Source organism: Coloeus monedula (assembly GCF_965178545.1).
Source record: "Coloeus monedula genome assembly, chromosome: 2".
Lineage (NCBI taxonomy): Eukaryota > Metazoa > Chordata > Aves > Passeriformes > Corvidae > Coloeus > Coloeus monedula.
The window spans coordinates 29,619,166-29,629,675 of NC_138782.1; positions in this window are offsets into that span (position 1 = coordinate 29,619,166).

Here is a 10,510-nt window from a genome sequence, read left to right on the forward strand (position 1 = left end):
AAATATATTGTGTCTTGCAAGAAGACACTTGCTGCCTCCATGCTGAGATGTAGGTACAGGAGAGGTGTTTATAGCAGCTAAAAATCAAAGAGGAGAGGGAGAGGGGAAAAGAGAGTGGCTTCCTGAACCACTGGGAATTTGGCTGCAGTAGCATTGGGATTTACTCCTACATGCATTTTATTCTTAGACGTGAGAAACTATTGCACTGAGGGCCATCTTAATGCCTAGCAAGACAGAATCCCATAACCTAAAGAATGAAAATTTTAAAAGAAAAAGGATGGGGAAAGAAACAAGACACAGAGAGGTAAATTAATTAGCTTGAGTTCAGTGGTCAGAAACAAATGCCACATTTCTATTCTTCAGCATTCATTCTTCTGAAATAGGTCATTCTCCCATACAGGCCTGTTCGAGGGCTGTCACTGAATTGTGCTGAGGAGCTGTCCCTTAGCCAGAGACAAAGGAAAAAATTAGAATTTAACCATGGACAAAATTACTGATTTAAGACATTTTAGTCTACTATCAAAAAAGAATATGTAACTCTTATATTAATTTAAATAGCATCTGAGTTTATCCTTACCAGTGTACCTGCAAAATTATTACTGAGAAAAAATTAAGATGGGTCACTGATTTTCATAATAAAAGACTAAGTTAAATTTGTACATTTTTATCCCAAAGATCCACTGTCTCCTGCAGAAATGTAGGGTTATTCCTACCACCTGCCTTGGCTGACAACACACAGAGCTGCTGGACAAGGAGTGGGCACAGCCAGTGACCTCAGCGTAGGTTTGTCCGAAACAGAAGGGACAATCCAGGCAAGGCATCCTGTGGTTCTATTGACCTGCCTATACATTTAACTGTCCAAATACCCTAAACTATATTTGCAGTGCTCAGCTCTGGGATGTTTTAACTCCAAATGTACAGAGATCGACTTTGATGCCTGTGAGGGAGGAGAAAGAAGGGAATTGAAGAGTCAAAGGAAGCAGCGTGGTGCCTTGGGTTGATTCCTACTCAGCAGCACACATTTTCTTGTTGCAAACACTGCTGGTAGGTGACACAGTTAAGGGCTTGGTTGTGGCAGTCCAAGGGCTGTGAAACTGCCCACACACTTGCACACATCTCTGTTTAAAAGATTTGTTCTGGTTGCTAATATTTCTTCTCTTACCCACAGTGTGTTCTGGTTTGATCTTGATTTTGGGCCCAGCTGGGAATTCAAACACCTACTAGAGCATATATTCCCAAACACTGTTGTAGTAAAATCAGTTTTTACCCTACAAATAGGAAAAATATAAAACTTGAATCATCTCTCTACCCTATGAGACAGAGACACAACCCTTTTTAATACAGAACAGGTAATATACTTGGGTTTTTTTCATCCCTCTTCTACGCCGTGAGGCATTATTGCCCATTTAAAATATGTGTGCATTAAGATTAAATCGCGTATTGGAAATCACAAAGTTTTTTTTCTTCCTAGCAGCTGTATAGCAAGTTAACACGTCAGTTTTTCTGAGAGACTGTCTGCATTTATTAGTGGTCTTTGGCTAAATTGTGACAGAGAAACTAGGTTAAAAAAGAACAACCTCTGCAGAAATGAAAACTATGTTTGCAATAATTGCCTAATGATGTTATTTTCTGCTTCTGTGCTAGGAATTGTAGCTTGGATTATACAAATGCTTTACAGGGGGGTAGTAAATTGTCATTCTCTCTACGGATTTGCAATATCAATCTTGGTAATTTGTTAGTTACAGTGTATGTAATGTGATATTATTGCTCATGTTACACAAGAGGATTACATGGCTTACTAAATAAAGCAGTGGTCTTTCCATTAGGGACCATACTTCCTTCCAGACTGATGCTGAGACAAGTGAAATTAGATTGGTGATCTCAGCCCTAGGACCATCTCTGGTGAATACAGACTGAGATCCCCGAGCTTCTAAATGCACAGAGCCAATCACTCATCCCTCTCCTCTTGCTCCTAACACCTGGATTCCAGATTGTTACATTTTATATTCATCAGCTGTTGAAACACAGCGATGTGTGGTTTTCCAGTGCAAGATTTACTTTGTCCCAGATTTGTACCTATGCTCCTGTTAGTTTATTAGAGGCCCATGAAATTCTATTCAGGTTGTGTAAGGGGACATTTGTCTAGTCTGTTTGACAGGCTTCAATATTTTGCAGTTTGAAAATCCATCCCTATTTCATCTCTGACTTTCAAGAGAAGAAGATACTGCTATTACTGTGTTGGATATTTGATGCAAATCAGTGAATTAAAAGGAGAAAAAGCTACTAAAATCTGCAGTTATGTTTGAGTCCAACTTTATTTCTTACAGCACTTTATCTCTTAAAGTTCTTTCTGTAATATTCTGCTGCTCAGCCTAAAATGCCTTTGTTTTTTTTTTTTAATTTCAATTCTCACTGATTAAATCCTTTTCCTCTGTCCATGAAGTTTGTCCTTTTTTTGTCATTTGCACTTAACTGTCTATAGTTGTCTTGTCTCTCCTCCCTGTGATTAATTGTAACACCATTTTCTGAGCTTTGGCTAGCATTTCAATATATTTCAGGGGGAGTGGGTCCTACAACATAATATCCCAGATGTAGCTGGCTGAAAGATAATGGCATCTTAACCACTTAGAATCAAATTGTTAATGCTTATTTTATTATTTTCCTCATTCTAAAACTTTTGAATAAATTTTTTATTGACTAAAAGAGTTGCACTGACAGCTTTAAACCTGCCAGTCTCTGTGTGTCTGCAGAATGGTAAAGCTCAGCATTGTTCTGTCAGTCTAGATCAGCCCTGATCAGAATGGACTTTATTTGTGACTGAAAGACTTGCATTTTGGCAAAGTCAGCCTAGCCATGGACCCCTTAGCACTGGTGACTTTTGATAACTCTCAAGCATCTACCAATCCTTAGCATAGCAAACTCAGTGAGGAAATTAATGGTGCTCAGATTTTTCAAAAATACTTAGATACTGAAAGACATGGGGCACATTTAGAGCAGGGGTTGACTTTAAGGTCACTCTAAATCACACACCCACCACTTGTTTCTACAGGAAGCTTCCTAGACTGACTCCCAGCCCTAAGCCTGCATAAGCCTAAGACCCTGGTGTGGTCTCTGTGCTGAGGCCAACCCACCCCTGCTTCTGTACCCTCTCCTCCCTGTAGTGTGGTACATCCAAGCACTGGAAGCCCATCAGTACCAGTCCCACAAAATACCTCTTCCTGATTTAGGGCTCATCCCTGCTTCACCTCCTGGAAGTTTTTTATGGGCCAAACCTGGAAAGGCAGTTCAACAGTCCGTTCCCCATTTCAGCAGCTTTGCTTGCCTCAGACTGCTTGAGGACACTCCTTGGTGAAAACTCTAATCATAAATGGGCCCTAAAATCAAACAATAGAAATTTTGGATGTGATTTGTTGCATTCATTTGAAAAAAACTTCTACTTCATTCTGTGCAGTCTATTTAAGTTCATATATATTTCTGGGGAATACTGCTCCATGGCACAACCAAAATAGTAAACAAACAAACAAATAAATAACACGTGGCCTCCAGCTATCTTAAGGCTCTACTGGCAGAGGCATAAGAGTACCACTTGCTTGAAGAAGTGAGCTTTTCAGATGAGACAGCTGAATCATTGGGAATGGAGCTGTGACTGCCTATTTGTTCTAAGTGGACAATAATGTCTGTTAATCACTAACTTCTGGTTACCACTGACCAAAACTACTTGAACAAACAACCTGGAGGTCCAAGTATCTGCATTGCATTACCAAGCTCCAAAAGCCACTTAATCACTTCACCAGGAATACTGCAGCTGCCGTGCAATGTGGCACAGACGGATGTAACGAGCAGTTTCAACAGCCTTGGTTTGGCTTTGTGCTTTGCAAAAACACAGGCATGATAATGGGCAAGAGATGGGCAATTTGTGAATGCTTCCTGCATTTTTTTGTTGCTGCTAAAAGAGAACAAGAACTCTGAAGCTGAGATCAGTGCAAGCAATCCCAGCCCACTGGGCAGAGGTGGTGTGTGGCTAGGTTGGGGCTCAGGGTCTATGCTGGTTCATTTTGGCTGCTGTCATCAGGTCATCTCTCCATATAGGCCAGCACACAAGGGACAGAGGCCTGCATCTGGAAGGAAGCTGAGGAGCTTTGGAGATCTGAGACTACAAAACATAATTCCAAGCCAAAGGAGATGATGTAGTCCTAGTGTTCTTCCACTTCCCTCCTCTCCCCACCTGGAGATTGTCTCCAGAAAGGGGCAGACCCAACACAGAGCAACAACCATGGGTGGCTGCTCTGAGGGGCTCTTGGAGGGAATACCAGCTGTGCCATACAGAGTCCCACTGTCCCCATCACCCTGAGGTCACAGCTCAGAGGCAGTGGAGGTAAACCCCTCTTAGACACCACTGAGTCTATTGGTGATCCCCAAACTAAACAAATGTCAGGGAGAGATGGGGGAGGATAGAAACTCACTCCCCAGAGATGTCAGCTGAGGTCTGACAGGAGCATTTCCCACAGTTTATTGCAGCCAGAGACCCCACGTGCCTATGTCAGATAGCAGGACAAAGAGGAGCAAGGTCATCCTCCTAAAATCAAAGTTCTGTAAAAGGATTATTGCTTTATGCAGAAGAGATGTGGGAGTGTGACTGACAGAGCTTGGGAGTTCTGCTCTTTGAGATTTTACAAGGGAGCAATGAGCCAGTGTAATTACTGGGCTGAAGCTCACAACAGAACTTATAAATTCATTGTCAGTGCAGTTGACTCCATTCCCAGATTCTTAACTCTAGTTCAGTCTTTCCCCTCCGTTCACAGGTACAAATGCCTCTGGCTTCATGGAAGTGACTAGAGCAGAACTGACTTGCTAGTTTTTACCCTAAGAAACTGTTGGTAGCCTACAGGTAGAAATCAAAAGCATGTCAGTTGAGATTTGGGTAAAGTAAGACTTGTACAGCATTAAGGAGGTTTAAGTGCTCAGATCTGCAAATTAGCCTGGTCTTTGTACTTTTCTTGCTTTACCAAAAAATCTAGAGTGAAACTTGCCATTCTGGGTTATTTCACTGTCAATCACATGTACAAATGAGGCTTTGGGCACACACCTTCGAGGTTTTTTTCAAATGGTTTCAAAAATATGTGCAAAGAATGAGAGAGCAGGTACTGACCATTTGAAAATCCTTAATAAAAAACGTTGTTAAGAAAGTCAGTCTAAATTAATAGATACAGCACAAAAATATGCCTTTTTTTTTTCTGTGGTGTATTGGTGATTAATATCTTAGGAGAGGAAGCATATGTTACAGTCCAGCCAGTATCATTGAAATAATGTTATGGTATTATCTTGACAATGAATGTTCAGGAAAGTTTACTTACTGTGAAATTATCTACAGCTCTGGGTTTTGACAATTGCTTAGTGAAAACTTCTACATTATAAGACTGGGTTCCATTTTCAAACTGCAGCTCATAATCAAACACAATTTATAACACAGGAATTGACAGAAGTTCTCTGTGGGTTCCTCTGGGATATAAAAAAGGTGATGACTCCAAGATGGCAAAAATGCTTCTAACAGAGACAGCAAGATATGTCCAAAGGCTCTTTTCTTTTGAGCACCACAGAAAATCAAGTTGCCAAGGCTAGGCAGGTGGGATGGGAAAATCTTTCCCTCCAACACACTTTCTCCTAAAGGCGTCAGGAATCATTTTAGTCCATGTATCTCAGAAGACTGACACAAAGTCCCTTTGAGTCAAGGGGAGGATTTTCATTAATATCAGCAGGCATTTGCTGGGGAGCCAAAAGCCTGTGTGAATTAAATCAGTGAATCAGAAATGGAAGAAGATATAGCCAGGCCCAGGCTGGACTTCAGGAAGCGACAGAGTAGGATTCAACCAAAGGAATGAAGGCCAGAGCCCTAGCTTCAGCATCTCCCCCTCTGTAATCCCTTTGTAGGCTGCTGCAGTTGGATTTACTCAGGGACTCAGCTTTCAGGGGTGAAAATAGCCGTTTCCCCATTCTGAAAAAGAAACTACCAGGCACCCGTCTCCCAAACCAGGAGCTACATCAATAGTTCTCCAGGCTTTGCCATGCTTTATAGATTTAAGTAAATGCAAAGATATCTGGAGTCCCAAGAGAGACAATTTTCAGGTCACAGGCAGTATCCTATGCTCTATTTCCAGCGGAAACACTCAAAAATACTGATTTATCTCTAATTTTCCAGTGGGAGCACAAGGAAGCATGCCACAGCAACATAATCATTCATAAATTTAGGGCAATAGAAATATTTTTTTAAAGTTTTGTCAGTGGTTTGTTCATATCTCCTGCAGAAAAAAGACAGAGAATGACATGTCCCTCATGTCAAAGCCCCCAACAGCAATAAAACCATTATGAAATACAGGGAGTTTTTAAGGGGGTGTTTTATCAGCCTTCTTCCCTCTGCCTAATTTCCCAGGAGATCGCAAAACAAAGCACAAAGATATAGAGTGAGAGGAGCTGAGGAGAAAAAGGCAGATCTCCCAGGTATTGCCCATCCCAGCCCTTTGCTCAGTGACAGCTCCCACCTTGCCGGGTGGGGTGGTGAGTTCCTCATCGCTCCCCAGCCTGCCTGAAGCACACATCCAAACACATCAGAGGATGTGGTGAGGTCCCATCTCCTGTATTTGCATGGGACAGGCTGGACCAGGAAGCTCACCACAAGACTGAAGGTTGAATGATACCTTCCTGGAGCATGGTATTGTTCACTTAGCCATCCTCTAGGGAAGGGTAACCCATTCCTGGTAGTCGGCAAGCTCCGAAAGGCAAAGGCTCTCTAGAGTCAGAGAGACTTCTTTAATTGACACCATGGAGAAACCAGGTGTAATGATGTCATCACATATAAATGCTATAATAGATGAATCTCAAAAGGGAAACCTAGTTTGTACTGAACTGGTTGCAGATGCTCTGAAAAGACTGTGGAACTTTAACCTGCTCTCAAAAATTACTACTGAATTTTTGAAATGGGGTTATTTTCAGAAGCATAAGTCAAACACACTTGAATAGATGGAGGTAGCAATATAAAGTGCATCCTCATTTACACTGAAGAGTAATTGCTTTCCATCATGGAAAAATTAAGGAAGCAAAATGTATTGTTTAAAACTACACTTGATTAGCTGAGACAGATCGTTACATGTGCCAATTTCTACATTTTACTCCTGAGATACCCATCTTTACTAGTAACATATTTTATGGGTTTATCAAAAACATCACGTTGTCTTATCCTACTTAACTGCAAATAATTCAAACAGAATGTTGGAATATTTCCCTTGCAGCTTGTAAGAAAAAAACGTTATCTTTCCAAAACAGTTGTTCTAGAAAAAAGCCTAAATATTTCAGAAACTATCTCAATAGTCAAGAAAAGTCTAACACACAGTGGAAATAGAATTCCTTAATACTTGTGGATCTTCACCTGACAAGTTGTTGTACAAGAGCTTCCTCTTTTTCAGAGGGGCTCTCTGGAAAAGCTCTGGCTTTAGAGTATGTTGAATGCCATCTGGCTGCAGAGCCTACCCACAGAGGCAACTCTCATTCCTACAGGGTAGCAGAGAACTTCAATTCCAATCTAAATATTTTCCCTTTCATGCAAGGCATTTTAGGTTTTTTACTAACATAAATAAATAAAAAGCAAATACTTTTGTCAAAGAAATCTCACATCATCAGAATTAGAGCTGTGTAAATGATTGGATTTTTTGGTGGAGTAGTCAAATAAAAATACTAATAGGAACAAAAATGATTAATTTTCATTCTTGCTAAGTTTATTTACTAACTTACTTGTTGCACTTATTTTCAGAAGATCAAACCACAAAGCATCAAAATTTCCTATTCATTGAAAACCTTGGGTGTTGACCTGCTCCATCCATGACACAGCTACCACAGCCTGTGCTCTTCTTAATAAAGCTCAGAAGAGGCAATCACCAAACCAGGATAATTTTAAATACTGCTGTTGAAAACACCTTTCAGTTGAACTCTGAAACTCTGAGATGTGAGTGCTGTGGTTAATTTCAAGTTTGGTGATTGGGAAAGAACTTCTAAATCATGCCATTCATAAGAAACAAAAATCTACTTGAAATGAGTCCAAGACAAATGTTTTTTATACACAGGCTCAAATCTAGATTTTGAAATCATGCAAGACTGTTAAGTCCAATCAGTTATTCCTTCCTCACAAACATAATTTTCAAGCATAGTTTCATTCCATTTTATAAGTCTCCCAACATTCAATGACATTTCTCTGTAAATATGTGGCTAGGTCATATGGAGACAAGTATGACATTTATAGCTTCATTCGAGATTAACTATATGAAATAATTAATGTATAATGAACAAATGCAACCCCAAAGCTAAAGGTCAGACCCCATTAAACATATCACTCTTCCTACTTCCAGGAGCCCCCCTTAACTTGTACAGGATATCTGAATTTTTGCTATCTGGTCCTCACAATGGGGGCCGGGGGCTTTGTTTGTGTTTTAGAAGTTAATCAGCCTTTTGTGGTAGGAACTCTAAAGTAAAGTGTTACCTGGTGTGCCAGGAATGTCCTGTTTTCTTTTGAGAGGAGGCTGCCAAGGTACTGCATTACCATCATATGCCTTTCATAACCGCTCACTATTATCAGCTTCTCAGTTTCATCTCTTGGATCAGCAGCAATTTATTTTCTCTGCTAGCCCAGCAAAGGGCTGTCACAGCACACTGGATTACACCAGCAAACAGGCCCACTGGAGCAGCAGGATGCTCGTCCCTCCCCAGCCTTCTGCATCCCTGCGTGGGCATTGCTGGGGGTGCATGGCTAGATCACTCAAAGAAGAGCAGGAAAGATGGAGTACAACTTTCTGCGCCATGTGTAGGTTTCATCTGCTGCCATGGACAGTGCCCACACTGCAAAAATACTGCTCAAGGGCAAATAAATTGCTGCTGTACTGCACCAGGCTGCAGCAGACAGCAGGTAGGCTGGCAATATTTTACCCAGAAAAGGATGATTTCACTGCCTTGTAAAAAAATCAGAATTTTCTTCCCTCCACTTTGCAAAACAAAGAGGACAGGAGCAGACCAAAAGGATGCTGCATACTCTGTACCAGGCTGGGAAACTTTTCCTGTCATAGCTGCAGAAGAGGAGAGCTGAGAACCTACTTGCAAGTGCCAGCAGAGAGAGTTGGAGCTGGTTTGGGAGAACAGGATGCAGTCTGGGTTACATCTACTGAGACCTGGGGCAACCTCTGCAGTGCACTGCTTGGAGGCTGCTGGCACCGGGGAGCACCTGCCCCGAGAGCCTTGCTGGTGTGGTCACCTCCTCTGGATCTGTGCTGTTCACTGCGCCAGAAATTGCTCTTCTCCCACCACCTCTTCACTGCCCATGCCTGGGACACAGGCTGAATTAGCAAGAGCATAGCTCCATTCCCATTGGGAATCTCACCTATCAGCACCAGGCAAGACAAATGATGATTTTGCACTTGCAGCCAATTGTTCCACTGGACAGATTTCTAAGCGAAATCAAAGGGCATCTCAAGGCCATTGCATGGATTGCTCTAAAACTGAGAAAAATCTTAGGGTCAAGATTTTTCTCACCAGCTCCCCTCCACCTAAGCAGTGAGTTTCGTGCTACACCCAAAGGTTGTCCCCGCCAAGGTCATCCCTCCATCCTTATCATTCCCAACACGCACAGAACAAATCACCCTGACACGACCTGTGCCACAGAACACCTCAGCAGGCAAAGAGAAACTTTGTACATTTCCAAGAGCTCCTGCACACAGCACTTCAAAGAAGGTCAAAAACTCTTTCAGTCTCACTGTTTCAGACTGATGGCTGTCACCACTGCGTGCTCTCCATGTAGAATCAATTAGTAATAGCCAGTCTCTGGTGACCCTGCAGAGGCGGGCTTTCTTCCTCTTCTGAAACGCCGTCAAGGTTTTCTCATCAAAGGATTATGCCTATGACAAGAAAGCAAAGTAATTTAATATAAGCTGAAAGGGAAATGGAAAACTCCCCCACCTAAGGCTAAAGCAGGGACTGTTGTATCTGGAAACACCACTATAACCTCCAAAACGATTTCTCACCTCTGCCTCAAAAAAAAAAACCCCAACCAAAAAACCCCCAAGCCCTTTAAAAACAGCCTTTCCAGAGCATACATGTGTAAGGAAGTATATTGGCTTAGGTCAACCCCATGCCCACTAGCACAGTTCATTCCATTTTTCAGATACAGTTTTGTTATTTGTCCTGTATAGGAAAATGAAAACCACTGTAGACAGAAGTAAGGCTTTCAAACCCTGCTTAGACTCTTCCTAGACCATCTTTCCAGTTGTTATAAATTAGAAGTCAATGAATCTGTGCAGTTTACAGCAGTGAGTTTCTGACCCACTGAGTCTAAAACAGAAAAGAGGTTTATAAAATAAAAGGCCACAAATTTCCTATTACTTGGTATATATTTTTAAAATATGCATTCTTTGGGCAGCATACCACAAATATTATGTTCTGTCACAAATATTCTAGTGAAGTAAACTTTTTAAAATAT